The sequence below is a fragment of the Pseudorca crassidens genome, chromosome 11 (genome assembly GCF_039906515.1).
Source record: "Pseudorca crassidens isolate mPseCra1 chromosome 11, mPseCra1.hap1, whole genome shotgun sequence".
In the NCBI taxonomy this organism is placed as follows: domain Eukaryota; kingdom Metazoa; phylum Chordata; class Mammalia; order Artiodactyla; family Delphinidae; genus Pseudorca; species Pseudorca crassidens.
This window is the reverse complement of record NC_090306.1, coordinates 71,945,536-71,967,497: the sequence shown is the minus strand read 5'-3', so window position 1 is coordinate 71,967,497 and position 21,962 is coordinate 71,945,536. Positions and strand designations below refer to the sequence as shown.

Genomic DNA, 21,962 nt, shown 5'->3' with positions numbered 1-21,962 from the left:
TATGGTGGTTTGGAAGAACAGTTCCCTCCTGTTGTCCGCCTGGAAGAGGCAGATCAAATGTCTTATGACCTGGATCATTTGGATAGCAGGTCAGAGACAACCTGCCCCTAAATTAAAAATAAACATTAATAAATGCAAGCCCTATTTTCCCTTCTCTTCACCAACAGCAGGACTCCACTTCTCTCCTTTCTTTTCTGGAACATAATTCGGGAAGCTGTGCTGGAGTTCCGCCCCACATTCTTTGTGTTCCTCCCTAGGTCTTTTTCTGTCAAATTATACCTTCATGGTCCATTAAACAATCATCTAAAAATTAGTTCCCAGAGAACAGGAAGGCGTGAGTTCTTCAAACACTTCCCCATCACTAAGAAATATTTTCACTATATCCTGGATGGTGATGGTGTTGGTAGGGTACTTCTCCCTGAGTAAAATTAATCTTAATACTGGCTACTTTAAAAATCACATTAACTCCTGAGAGTTGGGCAGGAGTTGGAATGTTGTGGAGTGGGTTTTTGGGTGTCACTATCATTTTGCACCGCTATCATTCAGAGCTCTCACATCAGAGCGCTAGAAATCCTGGAATGTGGGAGAGAGTCCCACATAAAAAATAATTTTCCTGTGTCCTAATGACTTTTAAATATTTCCATAGCCAATCTTGCAGGTGGAAAAACTCACTTATAATTATTTGAGACTAGAACCTCCTTTCATTTTATATATAAACACAAAGGATATTTTTGCATAATTTTAATGGACACTGAATTTTGTAGGAATGTAACTATTGAATAGATCTGGTAGAGAATGCATAAAAATGGAACAGGTAACAATAAATTATGACAAAATACAATATGAGGTATCATAAAGAAGGAACAGAGGGCTGCTGAGAGCACAGAAGGAGAACCAGGCCTTGAAGTATAAGTAGGATTAACCTGTAGGGCTGGGGAGAAATGCGGGAAGAGTGAGGAAGGGTCACACATAAGATCAAGCATGGGAAGTATTTAGAAAAAAGTAAATGGTTCCAATTTGGGGACTAAATGATCTTGGTAGATAAATGCTCAATTTCTTGATGAACACAGATCACAGACAGGAATGACATTTGGGGCTTCTCATGTAGAATGGGAATGAATGCAGGGAAAGATTGAGAAGGTACTGGAAACAAATTAGACCAATGCCAACAGGGCTATAAAATAAGTGGAAAGTTAGCAAATTACTAGTTAGGTTCTTTTAAATTAAGAATATTTGTGTATTTTGCAACATAGAAATAATGAAACATTTCCTTCCCTTTCTCTTTACCCTGTTGAGATTCTCATGGCTGTTGCTTCTAAGATCTCCAAGAACCCAGGGGAAAACATTCTCTCACAATGTTGGGCTTCTGCTTCAGTGGACTCTCTTCATCTTAGACCTTAACCTGAAACCCAGTAAACCCTACCTTCAAGAAAGCCTAGCTGGAGAGTTGCCTTCTACTCTTTTTCGAAAATTTAGACTTTCTCCCCAGTGAGTTTCAGGCTTTCTTCCCAGTTTATTGTGAAGCCAGGAAATGTACTTTGTTCTTTTTTTGTTTTGCCAGGTACATGATAGGCTCACAAATTATTCTGTTAAATGAAGAGATGAAAAGTTTATAAATAACCACACAAAGAGAACCCAAAATAGTCACCAAATTAACACACACACACAAAAATGGAACTAACATTTCAGAAAGTGTTATATACGTCTAGAGAAAAGCCTAATACTGTCATAGTTACTGTCATCAGGCAGTCTCTGGGTGAGTCATTCAGGAGTCTAGATCCTGGACAAATGGCTTTCAAAGGTTGAGGATGAGAGGGTGACAGACAAAATTTGCCTCTCCTCTCAATTTCACCCGTGTCCTGAATTCTAATTTTGTAGCTTCATATAGCTTTAAGGCAGATCTATTTTGAGAAAAAAAAAAAAATCCTCTGTGGTTGCAGATATCTCTCCACATGCCTCATCTCTTACTCTTGGCTTCAAAGATCACATACTGATAACGAGACTAGAAAAGGCTGATAAGTAAACACTCAATGGTTAGTAATATTCATAGTTTTCAATTTTGAGTTCCACTTCCTTGTGCATTATGTACAAATAACTATAATAGTAATAACATAGGAAGCACTATTATAAGCACTTTTTATATACTAACTTTACAATAAACCTGAAAGGTAACATCACGATCCCCATAGTACAGATATAAAGCTGCAACGTAAGGAAACTAAATAATGTGACAAAACATCTGAAGACAGGATTTGAACAAAACATCTGTCCCCAGAGCTCAGCCTCTTTAGCAACATAGGGTACTATATAAGATATACTACATATGCAATAATATCTGTTACTAATTTAAATGTAAATATTTTTATTATTATTTCCTAGAATAGTGATAACTTACTTCAGTTATTATAAAAACAGAAATATTTAGAGTAAATATAACTTTCATTTTTATCTTTGAAAGTTTCTCCCTTACCACCTTTCTTTGCTACATTGCTCTTATCTAAAAATCATACTGAAAAATGAAGCTAAATCATTTATTACATAGTTTATCTACTCTAGATAATGGAATCTAAGGCAGGTCCATGAATCAAATGTAGACAGTAGTAACTAGGAGATATTAGGAGCACATATAAATGCCAATAATTTTTTTTTTTTTTTTTTTTTTTTGGTGAGAACCAAGACCTCTCTAAGATTCTTTCAAAATGGAACACATTTCATTTTATTGTTTTTATTATTTGACTATTCATTTCTGCAAGTTCAAGATAAAAAATTTCATTCAATTCTCTTAGGACTGGGAATGAAAACTTTAACATCACAGGCTAAAAAAATTATAACTCCATTCCAAATATATATGAATCACAAGTTCTCATAGAAAATGAAAAAAAAAGTGTGTGTTTTTTATTTAAGTTTTATACATGAGACTAGGGAAATATGTTATAATAAGGATGAACTTTGGAAAGCAACAAATGTCAAATGGTATTCTTTCATCTGTCTAGTGAGAAATATCTTTACACTGTCAAATACCAATCTGTGCTTTTTGGAAGTGGTATACTTCAAGCCCCATCTATTTCAACTTGTTTTAGACCCTTTACCTTTGATTTGATTTTATGAGTCTATTTACACTTATATTCTAACTAAATTCTATCTTAATTATTTTTTCCAATTTTAACTACAGTCATCTGTCTACTAAGCACTTATGTCAACTGGACTTAACATTTAAGTGCCCTACGATGGATTTCAGTTTGTTATAAACATGTTTCATAATTTTCTTTCCCTCTTGTAACTTGGATTTCATTTCATTCTGGAAAAGCTGGTTCTAATTTGGATTTCATTGTTTTTACCTTTTAAACTTTTTAATCTCATAACTTCCTATTTTCTATTTCTAATTCTTTCCAAATGCCAGTCTCAATCTTTTTTTTTTAATAATGCCATTTGTGTTTTTATTTCTTATGGTTGTGCTCTGTTTCTCTATCATTCTTTTAACTTTTTTCATTTTTAATAACTCTTCTTTGTACAGGTCTGCACAGGTAAGTACTCAAAAATATTGACTGCTTGATGGAATTATGGCAATAACTAATCCAAAACACCTTTTATATAGTATGTTAAAAACATTCAGACACTTATTTAGATAATTTGGATTATTTTTGGTAAATTCATAGAGACATGATTGATAGATTCACATTTATTCCAGTGTTTTCATACAATGTATTAAAATCAATAATGGTGGGGGAATTGGGGAGATGTTAAAGAGTATAATCTTGCCTCTGGAAGATGAATAAGTTCTGAAGATCTAATGCATAGCATAGTGACTACAGTCAACAGTACTGTATTATATACTTCAAAATTGCTAAGAGGCTAGATCTTAAAATCTATAGTGGCAGATTAGCTGGCTTTTGTGTTTTTTATTGATTTCACTGTAACAATATTCTACAATTTTCATATTTTCCTATTACATTTACAGAGAGTTACACATTTATATATAAAGGGCTTGAAGGTATCATTTTATATTTAGGAGTATTAGAGGAATAAAAAATTATTTTATTCAGAATTTTCTGATAAATTTGGTGTCTTGTTTTAAGGCATTGGCCTTAAAGTGGTTATCTCTCAGTAACATAAAAGCTAACATAAAAGCTATTTATTAGGCATATGAAATGTTTCTATTTCCCAAAAAGAAAAGACAAAGGAATAGTTCTGTTCTGGGATTTTTTATGCATTTGGCAAAAACTTATCAAACAAAAAGAGAAAGCTTAATATTATCTTTGTTTTTTTTCTAAATAACTTTTATCTTTTCACTACTAGTTCAAACTTTATTAACCCAGTATTTTCCATTAGTTTTATAAAGATGGAGTAAAATTATCACCAATACTATTGAAAAATCACAATGTACCACAATGTGTTTTATTGGTGGAAGAAATTAATTACATATAATTGTAAGTAAAGAATGAATGTAGGAGTTCTACTTCAGCTATGGTTGTGTAGCACTTGTTGGACCAACCATACCATAGATAATAACTGCAAACTCTGGAAGCTATGTATAAAACAACTACCTGAAGCCTGGAGAGTAGACAGAAGTAGGTAGATTCTGAAGATGAGGTGACATTTGGAAGGAGAGAATGACACTAGGTGAATATCCTATTTTTACAGCTTTTACCAGAAGGGCAGGTCCCAGACAACACCTTGTGGGTCAGCTAAAACTTCAATGGAAAACCTTGTTTCTTGCTGTCATGAAGAACAGGACAGGGTTCAGGGCCAAACTTCCTGGAAAGCTAGAAGTTAAATCCTAAGAGGAGGAAAGTCAGAGAGAGGAACCTATGTTCTATGTATAAACTCTGCCTATATCTTGGTTGACCCCTGAATATGTATGTGTGGAAAAGACTCCAAGCAGCCCAGAAAACGCTAAATGAACTGATCTGAGGTTTAAGCTATCTTCCACTAAAGGGGAAACAAGAACTTGCAGTTTGAAGTGTAAATTTAGTCTTGGTTAAAAAAAAAAAAAGTTTGGAGGAATATAATAGTTAGAACTTCTACAACATTTCATTCATAATGTTCAAGACACAGTCTGAGGGCTTCCCTGGTGGCGCAGTGGTTGTGAGTCCGCCTGCCGATGCAGGGGACACGGGTTCGTGCCCCGGTCGGGGAAGATCCCACATGCCGCAGAGCGGCTGGGTCCGTGAGCCATGGCCACTGAGCCTGCGCGTCCGGAGCCTGTGCTCCGCAATGGGAGAGGCCACAACAGTGAGAGGCCCGCGTACCGCAAAAAAAAAAAAAAGAAAAAACCACACACATATTTACCCATAAACCAGAAATTCCAAGCCTAGGTATTTATCCAATAGAATTAAAAACATGTCCACAAAAAATACCTATAAAAATATTCATATCGGTTATATTCATAACAGCCCAAACTTTCTGGAAATATCCCAAGTGTCCAGCAGTAACAGAACTGATAAACAAATTGTGATATATTCATAAAATGAAATACTCAGCAATAAAAAGAATGAGCTATTCATACATGAATGAATCTCAAACAATATGGATGTGAAAGAAAGATTGTACAGAAGAATAAATACTGTATGACTTCATTTAAAAGAGGTTCTAGAATAGGCAAAAAAAAATCAAAATAGTATTTGTCTCTGGGGAGTTGGTGCAGTGATTTACTATGAAGAGGCATGAGGGAACTTTCTGGGGTGATGGTAATATTCTATATCTTTACTAGGTTGCACAGGTGTATGCATTTGTGAGAACTCTTTAAATGGTACACAAATATTTATGCATTTAATTGTTTGTAAGTTTTATCTCAAAAGAAACAAAGCTTAAACTGTAGGTAATTATATATATCCTGAAGTCTTTATAGGGAAGTGTACTGATGTCTGCAAATAATCTTGTAGTACACCAAAAGTAATATAGGTTGATGGATGAATAGAGGGATGAATTAATGAACAGATATATGATAAAGCAAACATAACAAAGTATTAATTGTATCACCTATGAACTAGGTCTTTACTGAAAAAACCTTTCAAGTTTTTTCCATGTTGGAAAGTTTTTATTATAATATCTTAGAAAAAATAAATATAGGGTATAAATTTTCTTTTAGTTATTTATTCATTTTTAACATACTTCAGCCTAAGGCATACACTAACTTGATTTTTCTTATTGGTGATAAAACAAGACAACTGTAAACTACTGACATTTTCATCAGTAAACATTTAATTGCTAAAGTACTTAAGTACATTTAAGTACAACTGAAGTGGCAAGTGAGTCCTTGGTCTATTAATACCAAGGAAGCCCAGTATAAAAACATGTCAGCACTTTGAAAAGAAAATTCTGAATAATTGTTAGGAAACTTTTAATGAAATGCTGCATCATTGATGTTGGTAATAGCACAGAGGCTGACATTGTGTGGAAAAAATAGGTATCAATCTATCAGAGTTGAAAAAGAATTCTGAGAAGTCAGACTCAAGAAGTTTCAGGAAAGTATGATAAAGTCTCTCAGGAATAATAAAATGAGAACTCTAATTGCTAAAGTTATTATGTTCTTTCTTAATGGTATATAGTATGACAGTGCATCTTACATCAGATGACGTTTTTAGATTTAATGAAATATGGTATTTATGAGTTCCTTCTTTGTTCTCAACACCATGCTATAGTAGGTGCTAGAAGTAGACTGATGAATAAAACACAATCCCTGTCATTGAAAAGTGAGAATTTGGGAAAGGAAATATACCAGTTACACAAATATAATCAGTAATATAATTGTGTCATGTGAGTCCACTTTGTAGGAGCATCTAAACTTATGTGGCCTTTTCCGGGAAAATTTCCAAGAAGAAGTGATATATATTTAGTTATGAAGGGTGATTATCAATTCACCTGGTTGAGAAGACAGGTAGACAGGAAAGAGCTGTCTAAAAAAAAATAAGGAGAAAACACCAAAACATAAAGGCATGAAGGTACAGATTGTTTCAAAAGTGATGACATGTTTCATATGTGAGAAGGTGAGAGTTGTGGGATGCAGCAGTGTACCACGAAGGTAAGTTAGATTAACTTTTGTAATATGTTGTATGTCATGGTAAGTATTTCAGTGCTCTAGGCCAGGTGTTCCCAAACTGTGGAGTTGGAGTATCTGCCTCATGGGGAGGAGCTGATAAAAACAAGACTATTCCCTTATTTAGTTCTTACAGTCAAATGATATATTATCCCATTGCCTTTTATTTTTAGGTATAAGCAATAATTTCTTACGAGTAATCAGCTGACTTATTAAGAGTTACTCACACTGCATTCATACAATGAAGTTACAATACTGCTAGAGCTTTTGAGAACAAAAATCCAATATTCTATCATATTTCAAGCTATTATTCTATTTTTGTGAGTTCTGGACATTTTTCTGGACACAGGCTTATATATAAGGAGAGAGTTGTAATTCCTACAAATTGACGAAGGACTGCATATATCTGATATATTAGATATCTCATTTTTACCAACTAGTATTTTTTTCACCCTTTAGGTATTAGCAACCCAATTTTTCTGCAGGAAGTGAAATATGTCCCAAGATCAGTCTGTGATGATTTGGTTGCTTTAGCTCAGATTCTAGGTCCAGAATAGATATGCATATTAAACCAAGCCAAGCAGAACATCACATTGTGCTGGCCACATTGATTGGTTCAGGATGGTTTTATAACAATTCAACAGGGACACAGGCTAGGACATCTGTGGAACTATATCTCTTCCTTCTCCCCCCTCCCTCTTTCCTTTCCTCTTTGGAATTTAACCTGGCAGATGTGGACTTAGAGCTGCTGAGAACCATCTTGATACCAAATGAAACCTAAATATAGAAGCCATGGAAAACATAACTGCAAACGGAGAGAGATGGCATTGTCTATGCCCTTGAATAAAGCTGTTCTTGAAGTTATTTATACTCTTGGGCCTGTCAGATCTGTTAACCCATAAATTCTCCTTTGGCCCAATCCAGTTTGGATTCTGTTTTCTGATACTCACTACAGAAAGAGTTATAATACAGATGTTTGGTTTTCTGTGTATTTGTAGTATTTTCTTGAGAAATCTTAGTTTCCAATTTCTCCTATGTTAACCTAGGTGTCAAACTGCCTGGTTTAAGTCCAGATTCTGACACTCGTTGTGTAATCTGATCACCAGCTACAAAGTTTCTCTGTGCCTCATTTTCCTTAGTAGTAAATTGGCAATAAAAATGCACCTTACTGATAGTGGTTTTGTGAGGAATAAATGAGATGATAAATGTAAACTGCTTACTAAGGTGTCTTTCACATTTTAAATAAATGTTAGCTATTTTTTACTGCTTAATGATGAAATAGTCTTTGCTTTTATTTTCTGTTTTGAATGCTGAGACACATTTGGATCCTTCTGCAGTATATTTTATATCTTTCATATTTATATATTTTTGTGTAAACCATAAATTATTTTTTTAACATCTTTATTGGAGTATAATTGCCTTACATTGTTGTGTTAGTTTCTGCTGTATAACAAAGTGAATCAGCTATATGTATACATATATCCCCATATCCCTTCCCTCTTGCATCTCTCTCTCACCCTCCCTATCCCACCCCTCTAGGTGGTCACAAAGCACCGAGCTGATCTCCCTGTGTTGTGCAGTTGCTTCCCACTAGCTATCTCATAAATTATTCTTTCACTTTTGTTTTAACAGATTCCAAAGGATGAAAACAAATAAATTCCATTTCCATTATTATGACTGTGAGTTTTAGCCACTGCAGATAACATCTGGTAGGTTCTGGATTGCTCTTTGAAAGAGAATGTTCTTAGAGTCAAGGTCAAATGGATTATATTTTCTTACATCCCTCAGTCATTTAAATTATGTCACATTTTAGCTGTGTCCTATTTGGACTATTGTTTTTGTAGACTCCTTTTCTTTGTGAAGTTTCTATTTGTCTGCCTTCTCTCTTCCCATCCGTCCTCTCTCTTCCTTGCTCTCTTCCTTTCCTTTTTTTTCTTTATCTGGAAGATGTAACATGCTATTCTCATCAAACAACTAATATGCTTCTGCTTCCTATCCATTTTATTGTCAAGAAGAAATGTGGGAGACTTTGAAATGGGTAAAAAAGATTCCTGGAAGACCTATTTAACTCAGCCTGCTGGGTTATCTGTGACTTTGGTTGTTGGTATTTTACTGTTCCAAGGTGTAGGATATTGATAGAAAAGTAAATAATTCATATCCATAGAAATATAAATGAATTCTGTCAAGTGGAACACAATAATTATTGCCCTGTGGACATTCAGTAGTTTTGCATTTTGAAAAAAATCATTTTAGTATTTCTGATTACCTGTATAATAATCTGACTGAAGAATCTGTATTGCCACTCACCATTGCCTATAGCTTCCCCTTGACAAGCAAAAGCAAAGAGAGAGAGGAGAATTAAGAAGGCTGATTGGTCAGTTTGCCTTAAATATTTCAATTAATCAAACAAAAATTTTTGTTTCACATGTATATTGGTTCAAATGAGTCAAAAAGGGAGCCCTCTCCTTTCCCTAACTACTTGATGTACCTATACTTGGTTTTTTTTTTAATGCACCCTAGATATTAATGTCAACAACCCAACCTAATAAAAAGCAGGATTCAAAGTAGTTATGCATTCCATAACTGGAATGATCTGGTGGAAAGCAGCTAAAACACTTGTCTGGTAGCAGACTGCTCCCATAGGAAAGTTATAGTGGAAAATCATTCTGTGATATATTCTAAAATGCATACATACTTGCCCCCCATTGATTCAATTTAAGACCAAAATGAAAAGATCCCTAGCTAACTATAACTTGGAAAAAGAAGAGGAAAATTTGGTATCTTGCATGAAATAAACACATAAATGTTTTGGCAGGTAGTTTATCTCAGTATACTGAGGGGTACCGAAACCTTATGTAAAATCTCAAACTTTAAGTTTCTTTGGATTTTTTCTTACTTATTGACTCAAAATATTATGAATAATAAAAAGAACACCTATTTTTCTAAAATAAATGTTTTGGGCACCAGAGGGAGGAAAGAAAACTATATAGCCTAATAATTAATAAAACAAACTTTCTATAGAGAACAACTGGTTTCTAAATCATAGACATACAGGTAATCAAATGAAGACAATTTCTTAGGCTTTTGAAGGTATTTACTTTTGGCATGAAGGTATTTACTTTTGGGGAAACATTCACTAAATTAACCAAGTAACCAAGAGAAAGAAAACAAATTAATTTTCAAATATTCTTGCGAAACAAAGGAAAAAACTAATTAACTATCAACCCTACACCATCCTGGCAAACTGAACTACTATATTGTAAAATTGCTTCTGCTTTACTGACTTAGAATAAATGTTTGTATAATTATATGTAGCTCAAGTTATTGCAAATTAATTCTCCAGGTTCATGCTCAATTTATATGACTGAGTCTTATTTTAAATTGTGCAATAAAATTCTCATTTTATTCCTCATCAAGTTTAAAGATGTTCTAGCTTAGGGCAAAATATAAGAATCACATTGTCAAAAACTGAGCCCATCTGTCACCACTGGAGGTCATCTGGTTTCATTTTTTATTCTGCTGGAATGTGTGGGCAAAAATCTAGGTTTTTAGGACTTGAAATACTTCCATATTTATTTATGGTTGGATCCACATTATAGTTTTTCATTGTTTTTTTTTTTTTAATTAAAACACAACCCTAACGCTGGTAACAAAAGGGTCTCCTCTTTCTGAAGTACAGACATACATTTTTAATATTTCCAGAAATAGGAGTTAAATTAGAGAGGTATCAAGAGGAATGTGATACATGGATTTTGTCTTCTTCTTTGATTTTATTTCTTTAAAGAGGCTTTGTCTTTAAGTAAAACAGTCCCCGCTGTCTACTCTATTTATTTTTCTTAAATTCATTTGATAACTTTGGAAGAAATGGTATAGTTTTTAAGATAGGTTTCAGTAAATGGATGGTTATAGTTTTACATATTCATTAATTCATGAATATGTCATAACGAAATTATCCCAAGTCATATATAGTTATCATATGTTGGCATTTCTGTGGTGACTTTTCATGATTTCAGTGATATCATTTAATCTTACAAGTTCAGTAACCTGGCTGGGTCAGCATTTAAAAGGAAGTCTAAGACCCTTATGAGAGGATATTAAATTTACTCCACAAGTCCAAGAGTAAAAGAAATATTACTTTGTACATACCATTAAATCAATTCAGATTGGTCTCAAAGTTGCACTTTTCCTGTGCTGGATGAGAATTTCTTCTCAGTCATTATAGGATCCTTCCTCTTCCAGTTTCACTCAGAAATCAGGAGATCTAGACACTACCCCCCAAATGAGATAATGAGTTGTAAGCTCTTGTTTACTATTTAATGCTGGTATCTTTTTTGTCTAAGTCTGCAGTGTTCCCTTGGTGTCCTGCAGTTTTGTGCTTTCATGTTAGATGTGGGCTATAGAAATCTTTGTCTAATTATTCTATTTTTGGAAACCATTTTTGTCCTTGAAAGCTGTCATTTCTTTCAATCTCATCCTATGTGGTTTGGGTAAAGCTGATTTTAACCTCAAGACCCAGCAGTATGCGTACTACCTTAGCCTGGCCAATCAGCACAGTGCATTCCTCTGGCTACAGTGATTGGTTCATAGATGACATGTGATACATTCAGGGCTAATGAAATGAATGATACCTTACCTCAGGGAGGGGATCCTGGATAAGAGAATCTCATTTTTCCTTTAAAATATGAAGCTCAGATCATGTATAGTTTGGAGCTACTTAAGCTGTCTTAAAACCAAGAGGGGAGAGTCTGCTGGAGAATAGCACTGATGTTAAGGTGAATAGAACTGAAAGGTAGAGGACAGGAAACTGAATCCTGGGGCATCACTTCAACAGCTGATCAAATAACTCCTGAAATTTTCAGCCATGTAAGCCAATAAACTGCTTTTCTTCAAGCTCTTGGATCTGTTTCTCTGTCTTTTTGTAATAGATATAGCATCTCCTTAAGATAGATTATACAGCCGTCTCTTTAAAGACTGAGTCATCTTCCCTGGTGCCGCATGGAGGAGTACTTAGATGCCCCATTACCTGTGGAACTCAGAATACTATCTTCCATTCCATAATCCTTTTCTCTGCCTCCTTGATTCTTAAAGGTACTCTTTCTTCCAAACTCTGCCCATACACCTAACATAATCTTTTTTTTATTGGTTTAGGGCTCAGGGATTTCAAGCTGACTTGTCTCCTAGAATCAGACTGACTATAATAAAGAATAGTGAAGCTTGTTGCGAATTTCATATTTTTAACAATATTGACACTCCTGCTGGCCTGTTTCAGCTCCCAGTTAAACATCTTTTTTTCAAAAGACAAAAATAATTTATTACATCACTTACTTCTGAAGTTTTCCACCCCACCAAAAGTCCCTGGACTTCCAAAGCCTGGCTACCTACTTTGGTAGAAGACAGTGAGAGTGGCAGAGAAGCAAAAAAGAAAAATGAAAGAACAAGCAGACATTAATATTTCAATAAGTTATCTTGATTTATTAATGTTCTTGGATACTAATGAGTTAACTTACAATTGAAAATTTTTACTAACATATAGACTTGAAAATTTCATGTCCAAGGGTAATATTATATATCTGAGAAAGTCAATCTATGTGTCAACTCCCATGATTTCTTGTGCCAACACTCAACCGGTCAAAGGTTTCCACCTTTGATTGAGAATTATTACAGAAAAGTTTCCAAGAAACAGGAATAGTCAATGATTTTTTTCAACATAATGTACAAAGAATTTTAAATAAGGACCACCAAGGAGATCAAGGAAAAGGTTTATACCTCAAGTACCCTCTTGCAGATCTAGGCTATTAGAGACTGAATAAGGGTCACCTCAGCAGGAAGGAGATGATGATGGCATAGTATGATCTTGGAGGACCTGGAATACCTGCCTTCCCCAACCTTGCCCTCTTCTTTTTCTCTCTGTATTAGTTTTATAGTGCTGCCATAACAAAGCACTACAGACTAGGTGGCTTAAACATTTACTTTCTCATTGTTCTGGAGGCTGTAAGTCTGAGATCAAGGCATCTGTGGGTGTGCATGTCTGTATTCAAATTTCCTCTTACTACGATACCAAGTCATATTGGATAAGGACCCATGCTAAAGACCTCAAAATTTAATTAATCACATCTTTTTTTTTTTGGCGATACGCGGGCCTCTCACTGTTGTGGCCTCTCCCGTTGCAGAGCACAGGCTCTGGACGCACAGGCTCAGTGGCCATGGCTCACGGGCCCAGCCGCTCCACGGCATGTGGGATCCTCCTGGACCAGGGCACGAACCCGTGTCCCCTGCATCGGCAGGCGGACTCTCAACCACTGCGCCACCAGGGAAGCCCTAATTAATCACATCTTTAAAAACCTTATCTCCAAACATGGTTACATTCTGAGGTGCTGGGGGGTTAGGACTTCAACAAACACATTTTGGAGGGACACAATTCAGTCTGTAACACTCTCTTACTCTGTTTTTTGCTTCATCTGTTATAGTACAAACTCCACTTCTCAGTCTCTGAAGGGCTTTCCCATTATATTCTCTATAGCTAGTTTTAGAAATTAAAAAAGCTGAACAACGAATGGTCACTGCTTTATTATGACCTTCCTTTACTTCTAGCACTTGCTGACTAATCGGACTCCATACTTTCCCACTCTCACTCCATTTCCACACATTTAGTATTGACACATTCATCTTGAAGCCTCGTTAACACCTTGCATCTGGATAAACTCAATATTCCTACATGCTTCAAACAGAATTTTCTTTGACTGCTAATATGTAAATGGAAGAAATTATGTTTAGTTATTTTTATTCAATCAAATGTAGCTTCTTGAATCAATAAAGCTACAATTTATAGAGAAAGTGTAAAATCAAATAAGGACTCAAATGGATCTTTCTAGAGTAAATCTATTTGTTGAACATGTGCTCTACTAATCTTTTCACTTAACTGGTGGCTGCTGATGGCTTTGCATTTCTAGTGTCACCAGGGATAAATGATCAACCACCAGGGGAATTGCTGTCAAAATAGCACCCGTTCTTTGATGGCAGATATCACCGTAATATTATGCTGCTGAATCGATTCCTCTTTTTGGAATTCACTAGGTATACATTAAGAAAGTACAGTGAAGGGGATGCTTACTATCTGTGAATTAGGGGGAAAGATGTAAGAAAGTAAAAGAGTTTTCCTCATGGTGCAATTTGAGCAGATCTTCACAATTAATAACAAAATTATCTGGTCATGAGTCAGTTAACAGTGTTGTGCTATAAATTAGACCATATTGTTTAGGATAAAGGAAATAATTTTATCCAGTGATTAAAGTGCCTCTCCACAGTACTTTAATTGTGCTCCTAGCCCGCACCTCTGCCCTGTTATACTCATCTTCCAATGAAAGCTTCAATTATTTATTTAAAAAACAATATGTATTTTAAAGCATTTAATGTACATTATTTTATAAAACCCCTATTTAAGTAGGGTGTAGTAGGTATTGTTATTTTACTAATGTTAAAGGTGAAAAAACTGAGGCTTCAGGAGTTTAACAGCCTGAACAAAGTCACATGCCAGTAAGTGACAGAAACTTAATTTGAAACCAGTCGGCTTGTCTTTAGAGCCTGAGCAATAAACATCTTGTTGCCTAATTAGTTTTATTTGATGCCTTAGCACAGCTGTATTTAAAAATAAATTAGCTACTTTGTAAGTCAATTGTTCCTAAATAAAATGACATCGCAATATTTCCCAGAGTTCCTGATAGTGTAACCCATTCCAAAATTGACAGCACCTCACAAAACACTGCACTGTAGTGTCGAGAATAACTGATAGTTTTCTAGTGCATATACTTTGTATTTTACCCTGCTTTTAAAATTTTGACCTGAATGAAGAACAATGGATAGCTTTAAAGAGAGAGAGAGAGAGAGAGAGAGAGAGCACTGTCTATTGACAAGGTGCTGTGATGACTGAGGTTCCAAAATATTCTTACCATTTTTCCAGTTAAAACCTTCAAACAAGTTATATGTAACTCTGTAAAGGCCAATAAATAGTCTTTTGTCTTAAGATGTAATGCTTGAGAATCTTACAGTTCACATACAAGTTCTCAATCTCAAGGTTTTGACTTCTTTTTAATAACGGAAAAAGGAAAATAAACACTTTAATTAGAAGACTGTATAATCAATCTAGTGAAAGAGAGCTGACAAAATTTTACAGACAGCTCAATGTTTGACAATCTCCCTGAGATAGTTGTAAAAATTACAAAAAAATTTTCTTTATATTTTAGGAAAAAATAATCATGTGAAAACATTTCTAAAATGAGTGCAATGATTACTTAACAAACTTAACAAAAGTCAAGTGTGTACTGTATGTTCGATGTCCACCCCACTTACTACATCATATGTCCACTCCTACTACATCTTCAAGTGGGGAAAATAACTTTCATATTGATCACTGGCCACCATTTTCTGGTTCAGATAGCTGGTGCTCCAATGTCAACTGCCCTTAAATTCTCAGTTAATCAAAAATACTATTTTTTGCCTTATTCACTCAAAATCTGCTTATTACCTGCTGTTGATTGCAGGAATCAAACAGATAATCTAATAAATCCTACTTTCAATATCATATTTATTCTCAGCTTGGGCTAATCCAACATGTAACTTTGTTGAGGATGGTTTTTGGCAGTGAAAAGGATAGCATCTGAAGACTAATTTCCTCACTGCACTAGCCATGCCAGTAGGTGTCATGCACCCTAATCTGTGTAGTACATGACTTATTTTTATATAAAACAAATATCCACAGACCCTGACAAGCACCTCCAGCCATCAGTTTTTTTCTCATTACTGAAGTTCAGAGTGTTTTATTTTGCTCTGTCACTGACTCATTTGCAACTGATGACCCCCTTTATAATCTACTGTGTGCTCTACCACCCCTATTTCATAATAAAAAAAAACTTCCAGACTCCTCAACTCTTCATCCTTCATCTTCTTTTTGAAACTCTTATGGGGTATCTAGGTGATGATTCAAGTTTCAGACAACTTAAGAAGATTGGATTCCACCTGGATAGCCCATAAAGGTTTCAAAATTTAATTTATCCTAAATGATCTTGTAATTCTTTTTTTTTTTACTTCAAAAATAGTTGCTCCCTTTTAAATCACTTTCAGTGAATGAGTACATTGTCGTTTACTTTCCTAGGCCAGAAGCCATAAACCAAAGCCCAGTGGATTTTCCTCTCTATAATTTCTCAAAGTCTGTTGATCACAGAATTCTACAGATTTCATATCTTCTGTCTGGTTTCTTTCCTCTACCATAATGCCACAAATGTAGGTCTTTAGACTTCTCCTGAACCGTTGCAGTAACCAACTACATTTTTCTGGCTAATATCTGTGATTCATATATTCTTGGCTCTATAAGCTTGGCTTTGGTATTTGCTTCTGGCCTAATTATTTCTTCAGATTTTTAAATTAAGTTCCCAAATAACCTCCTGGATTTGTTCAGTCCTCTGATTTTCATGTCCTCTGATTCTTTGCCTTTTTCTCTCATCCTTGGTCCAAAGAAAACCCATTGCTCTGGTGAACCTTAAAATTCATCAATCAGTGAGAGAGAGATTCAGATACTAAAATTCACCCTCTATTTATTCATCTAATACTAATGCAAACTTCTTGCCTTTAAGTAACCTAATTATAGCTAAGGACTAGTTTCTATATATTATGCTTACTTCTATGGCCAGGGTTTCATATATGTTGATCACTCTTTGGAGAGCATCAACTCTCAGAAAATTCCTTCTCACTAATGTTTCAAATCAATGTTATCTTATATGAAGACTTTCCTGAATCATCCTAATTAGATCTTGTCCCTTCTTCTATGTTCTCATAGTTATAGGACAACAATGGTGAATAAGAAAAAAAGGATATTTGTCCTCAGAGGCTTGCATTATTGTGGGGATTATGTTAACTAAGGGAAAGCTAATTTTTCTAAGCAACAAATCCCAAGTTTTATAGCTCAATCAAGATAATTGATTTTTCATTTATGCTAAGTCCAAAACAGGTATTACTGTATAGCTTGTGTTGGAATCCATGAGGTGATATAGAGACCCAGTTTTCCTATACCAAAAGAAAATGCATCAGAAAAGTTAAACTGGCAAAGAAGACTATTCAAGACTATGGCAATAGGTGTCAAGACTATTGCAATCGGAGGGAGAGGTTGAACTCAACATAGGATGGGAGATTTTTTTAAGTGCTAGGGTCAGCTAGTGGAGAAGTACTGGATTGCAAATATTCTAGTAAATGCTCTAAGAAAAGGGAGGTCAGGGGTCTACAGTCAATAAGAAACCTGTTTAAAGTTTAGTCAAGCTGAGGGAAACATTAAAGTGATTTTGGTCACTTCTTGAGTTTTGCATCATCTTCACATAGCTTTGAAGTTTTCACTGTTTTTCAATATCAAACAGGTTGTGTGAGGAATAACAGTGAATGATACCCTAGGAAGTTCATGGTCTAGTCCTGAAAGTGGTACTTTTCACTGTCACTATTATTCCACTGGCTAAATCTCAGACACAAAGCCACATTCAATTGCAAATGAGGCTGGGAAAAATGTGGATAATTGTGTATCCAAAAAGAATATGCAACTAGTTTGATAAACAGTATACTAGTCTCTGCCATAGGAAGATAATTGTTGAAAATACAATTATACAATTAAATCACATGATTCCTTTATAGAAAATCATCATGTTGCTTTGTTTGAAGTCCCTTAAGGACAGTGCTTGTGTCTCTTCCATTTCTGTCTTCTTAGATCTAAGAAAAAATGCCATGCACATAGAAACTATGGTGCCCAGTAAATATTTTTTAAATGAATCACTGTTGGTGAGGGGTGATATTTTTAGATGACTGTGAAAATTGCTGCCTTTAATCACACTCCACTGTACCACTTACATTCCTTAAAATCTTCAAAGTTAGTATTGCTGGTATTGTATAAATTTTAGTTGAAAAAAGTGATGGCATATGCAGTCAATCTCCCTATTTTAGAATGATTTGTGCTTACTTATTTAGAGAAAAAAGAAATCAATTTATAGCTCAGTCAAAATGATTTTTTAAATTATAATTGTTTGGATTTTAATTAAAAAATAATTCTTTTCCTTCTATCATTGTTCACTAAGATAATGACGATGAATTACTAAACTATATAGTCTTCAGTTTATTTTCTTAGGCACGTACACGCATATTGATCCATGATCCTACTCTCTAAGTTTCTTAGTTAAATAGTATTTGTCATGTTTTTCTGCATTTGAATCATTAGAAAACAGCTTTAGTGAAAGCCAGAACTAAAAAGTGTTATCATCAGATTTCATAGGCAAAGAAAAATCCAAATATAAGACCCTTGATATGCTTAAATATATGCCCTTGATATGAGTAGGATATCTGGCAGGGGGCATAAATTTGGTCATTATTTCATGCTTTCTATGTGGTCTGATCAAGCCTAACTCAGAATCAAATTCCAATGATATTTATTTTTTTTTGCAGTATGTGGGCCTCTCACTGTTGTGGCCTCTCCCGTTGCGGAGCACAGGCTCGGGACGTGCAGGCCCAGCGGCCATGGTTCACAGGCCTAGACGCTCCGCGGCATGTGGGATCCTCCCGGATGGGGGCACGAACCCGTGTCCCCTGCATTGGCAGGCGGACTCTCAACCACTGCGCCACCAGGGAAGCCCCCAACGATAATTTTTATACCAGATTATATTTACCACTGATGTTGGTATTATTCTAAACTTTATCTAATTGATTATTTAATATATATTAAAAAGTGCTAGTATTTTAATTTTACTGATGAAGACAACTGAAGCATAGAAAAGTTATATGCAAAAGCACTGTTTCATTAGAAAAATTAAATTTAAAGTTCCCAAGATTTTGACAATTGCACAGCATATTGAATCATTATTTTATCATAAATAAAGCATTTTAATTCTTATGACAATTCATTTTTAAGTTTGTACATGTACAGAATTTTTGGAATCAGCTTTATAGGGCTTGATTTTTTTGTTTTAATATTTAGTTAATTCGATTGCATATCTCATATGGGCAAGTCATTGCCAAGCTAGAAATAACTCTAGACGAGTAGCTGGAATCTAAGATTTCAATCCTCTCCTCCTTGTCACATAAGTTAGAGAATATGTATATCCTAATAACAGCTTTCAGCTACTGTGTTTGAAAGTTTATTACATCTTTTCTTATACATCCTCATATCTGACTTTCATAACCCCAGTTTGGAATAAGTCAAGCAGTTACTATTTCTATTTTATAGATGGAAGAATGGAAGCACAGAGGGATTCAGAAACTTGATTAAGATAGCATAGCTAGTATGCAGAGTGTATTTTCCATGATGGCTGTAACAAGCTGTCCAGTTCCAGATGCTCTTCTTACACAGTGACATCGACATTCTTCCCACTGAGAGATGCAAGTGTCCATGTTCACTCCCCCAAAGCAGGGCAGGCCCTTGGCTAGACTAGAATTGAAGCTATGCGACTTCTGAAGTTAGGTTATAAAAGCTACCATGCTGTGAGGCACCTCAAGCCTTGCGAAAAGGCCTCCTGTAGGCCATACGGCCAACAGCTAGCATCAATCAACAGGCACATGAGGGAAGAAGTATTGGAGATGACTCCATTCTCAGCTACAATCTGACAGCAACGGTGTAAGAAATTCCAGATGAGAGTTCAATAACCCCCGGCAACTGGGAGTGATAATAGCACAATGACTTTTGTTGTTTTAAGTCACTAAGCATCAGGATGATATGTTCTATTGCAATAGTAAGTGGAAGAACTAGTAAGTGTACCTGAGACTATAATTAAAGTCTTCTGATTACCTGTCCCAACATTCTGTGCTCTTTCCAGTACACTACCCTGGATAGTACGCCAAAATGGAGAAAGTCACATAAAAAGTGAAAATTCAATGCTGTAACTGTGTATCGTGATGGATATTACCTAGACAAGTCATGGTGATCATTTTGCAATTTATATACAAATATTGAGTTATTATGTTGTACACCTGAAACTAATATAAGGTTGTATGTCAATTATATCTCAGTGAAAAATAATAAAAAATTCACTTACCCAGTAGGAAGTTTTGTTATGTTTTCCAGTTTCAGAACAAAATGATATAAATCATTGATACAGTGAATGATGTAAAGAGCTGGAATTGTTTCTCAGTTCTTGTAGTGGCAATTGATGACCTTGGGCAAATCAAATAACTTCTCTTTAGCATTAAAATCAAACATTATGGCACACCTCTAACTACCCCCTCAGGCAAGACCTTTCCAAGAAAATGGACTGAAAGCTACTTTGGTTTATTTCTGAACTATTCAATTTTTGCAGCAGCTTCAGAGGGACCACAATGGCTCAGAGAAAAAGCCTTCATTTTGTGTCCCAATTGCATGCTAATTAGCAAGAAAAAAACTGAAGTATACTTAGAGGGCTATAGAGATTTAACAAAATCCTTAGGAGTTTATGATTTTTATCTTTATTCTAACTGCTTCAATCTGTTATTAATTCAACCTTAAAAGTCAGATCTTAAAAAAAAAAACCCTACTCTGTAATGGTATAAATATTTACTGTTTGCTAATAAAAATGTCTCAAGTATAATTTTCACATTTACTACACCTGTGACATTTTAAAATCATTAAGACTAAATCACATTAGGGTACAGTTTTAAACAAAAAGAAAAAAATAGTTCAGGAAAAGAATAAATTTAAGGTTTATTAACAAGTTTGAATGGCAATTAAAGACCTAACGCAATGCAGAAGATGTGTTCTATATTATGCTGGACACATGGATCTGTTTCAATAAGAGGCTTCCTTTCTACACTTAACAAAATAAATAACAAACACGATTCCACATACTGCCTTGCATTTCTGTCACAGAGGGGTATGCATGGTGACCTCCATGAATGAATGACACGAAATATTCTTTTATCAAATGGAGTCAGTCTCCTGCTTAAAGTTGTTCAGTGGCTTTCTAGTTTAATTAGAATAAACTCTAAACTCCTTAGCCTGGTACACAAATCCCTCCCTGGGTCTCTGTCTTCTAGAAACTTATCTTCTTCACCTCTCCCCCTTGCTCACTACACTCTATTCACATTGGTCTCATTGTGCTTTGCACAGACCACCATTCCTTTCACTTCAGGCCACAGCTATTGCTGGTCCCTCTACCTGCAACACACGTTTTTAGTTTCTCAAGTCTTAATACAAATGATGTTTACTTAGAGAGGCTTTGCTTGGTACAGTCTCCAAAATAGCATGCCCTGACCTCTCTATGTCATTACCCTTGTAAGGGAGGAAAAACTTTTCCTCTGCCTTTTTAGGTTAAGTCACTGGGACCTGCGAATTAAACTGACAAAAGGCAAATTAACAGCTTATGCACCAATTTAAACAGAGGGCATTAACTTGTAGGGAAGTGACTAGGCAAAAAAAAGGGTGTTTGGGCTTCTAGGGCCAATAAATTGTGGGAAAGTGACTAAGAAATATATGGAGGAAACTAATGGAAGATAAGGGTTATTTTAGAAATGCTTGCTTATGCAGAATCATCTTGGCATCGACTCTGTCTCTGGTGATAAAGAGTGCTCTCTTCTCTTGGTACAGGGAGGGCACCTTTTTCACGGGAAATTTATGTCCTGTTTTTAGGCAGATAGAGGAAAGATAGAGAGCTTTTCCTGCATCTGCTGTTTCTCAATTGCTTTCAGCTCAAATTAATCAGTATGCCAAAGTGGCATATTTTGGTGTGGCATATCCTGATTCTCCCTTACCTTTTATCCAGTGCTTATTACTCATTTAACTTGTATTGATTCTTTAATTTTGTCATCATTTCATTACAAGACTTCTCTGGAATCAATGCAAACTCCTCACAGGCAAAGAGCTTCTCAGTGTCAGTTTTTTTATTCCGGTATCCACGGTTCCTAGAACAGCACAGGTGCTCACTGCAATGGTTTATGG

At 35.2% G+C, this 21,962-nt stretch overlaps 1 long non-coding RNA gene across 1 annotated transcript in view; it reads left to right on the top strand.

Moving 5' to 3' along the window:
- Positions 1–18,968, top strand: part of LOC137202966 (uncharacterized) — a 29,443-nt gene extending 10,475 nt beyond the window's left edge. Inside the window, exons 2-3 of the long non-coding RNA XR_010932816.1 lie at positions 8,669–8,745; positions 18,506–18,968. This is a non-coding gene — a long non-coding RNA (uncharacterized lncRNA). The remainder of the gene's footprint in view (positions 1–8,668; positions 8,746–18,505) is intronic.
- The last annotated feature ends 2,994 nt before the right edge of the window (positions 18,969–21,962 follow it).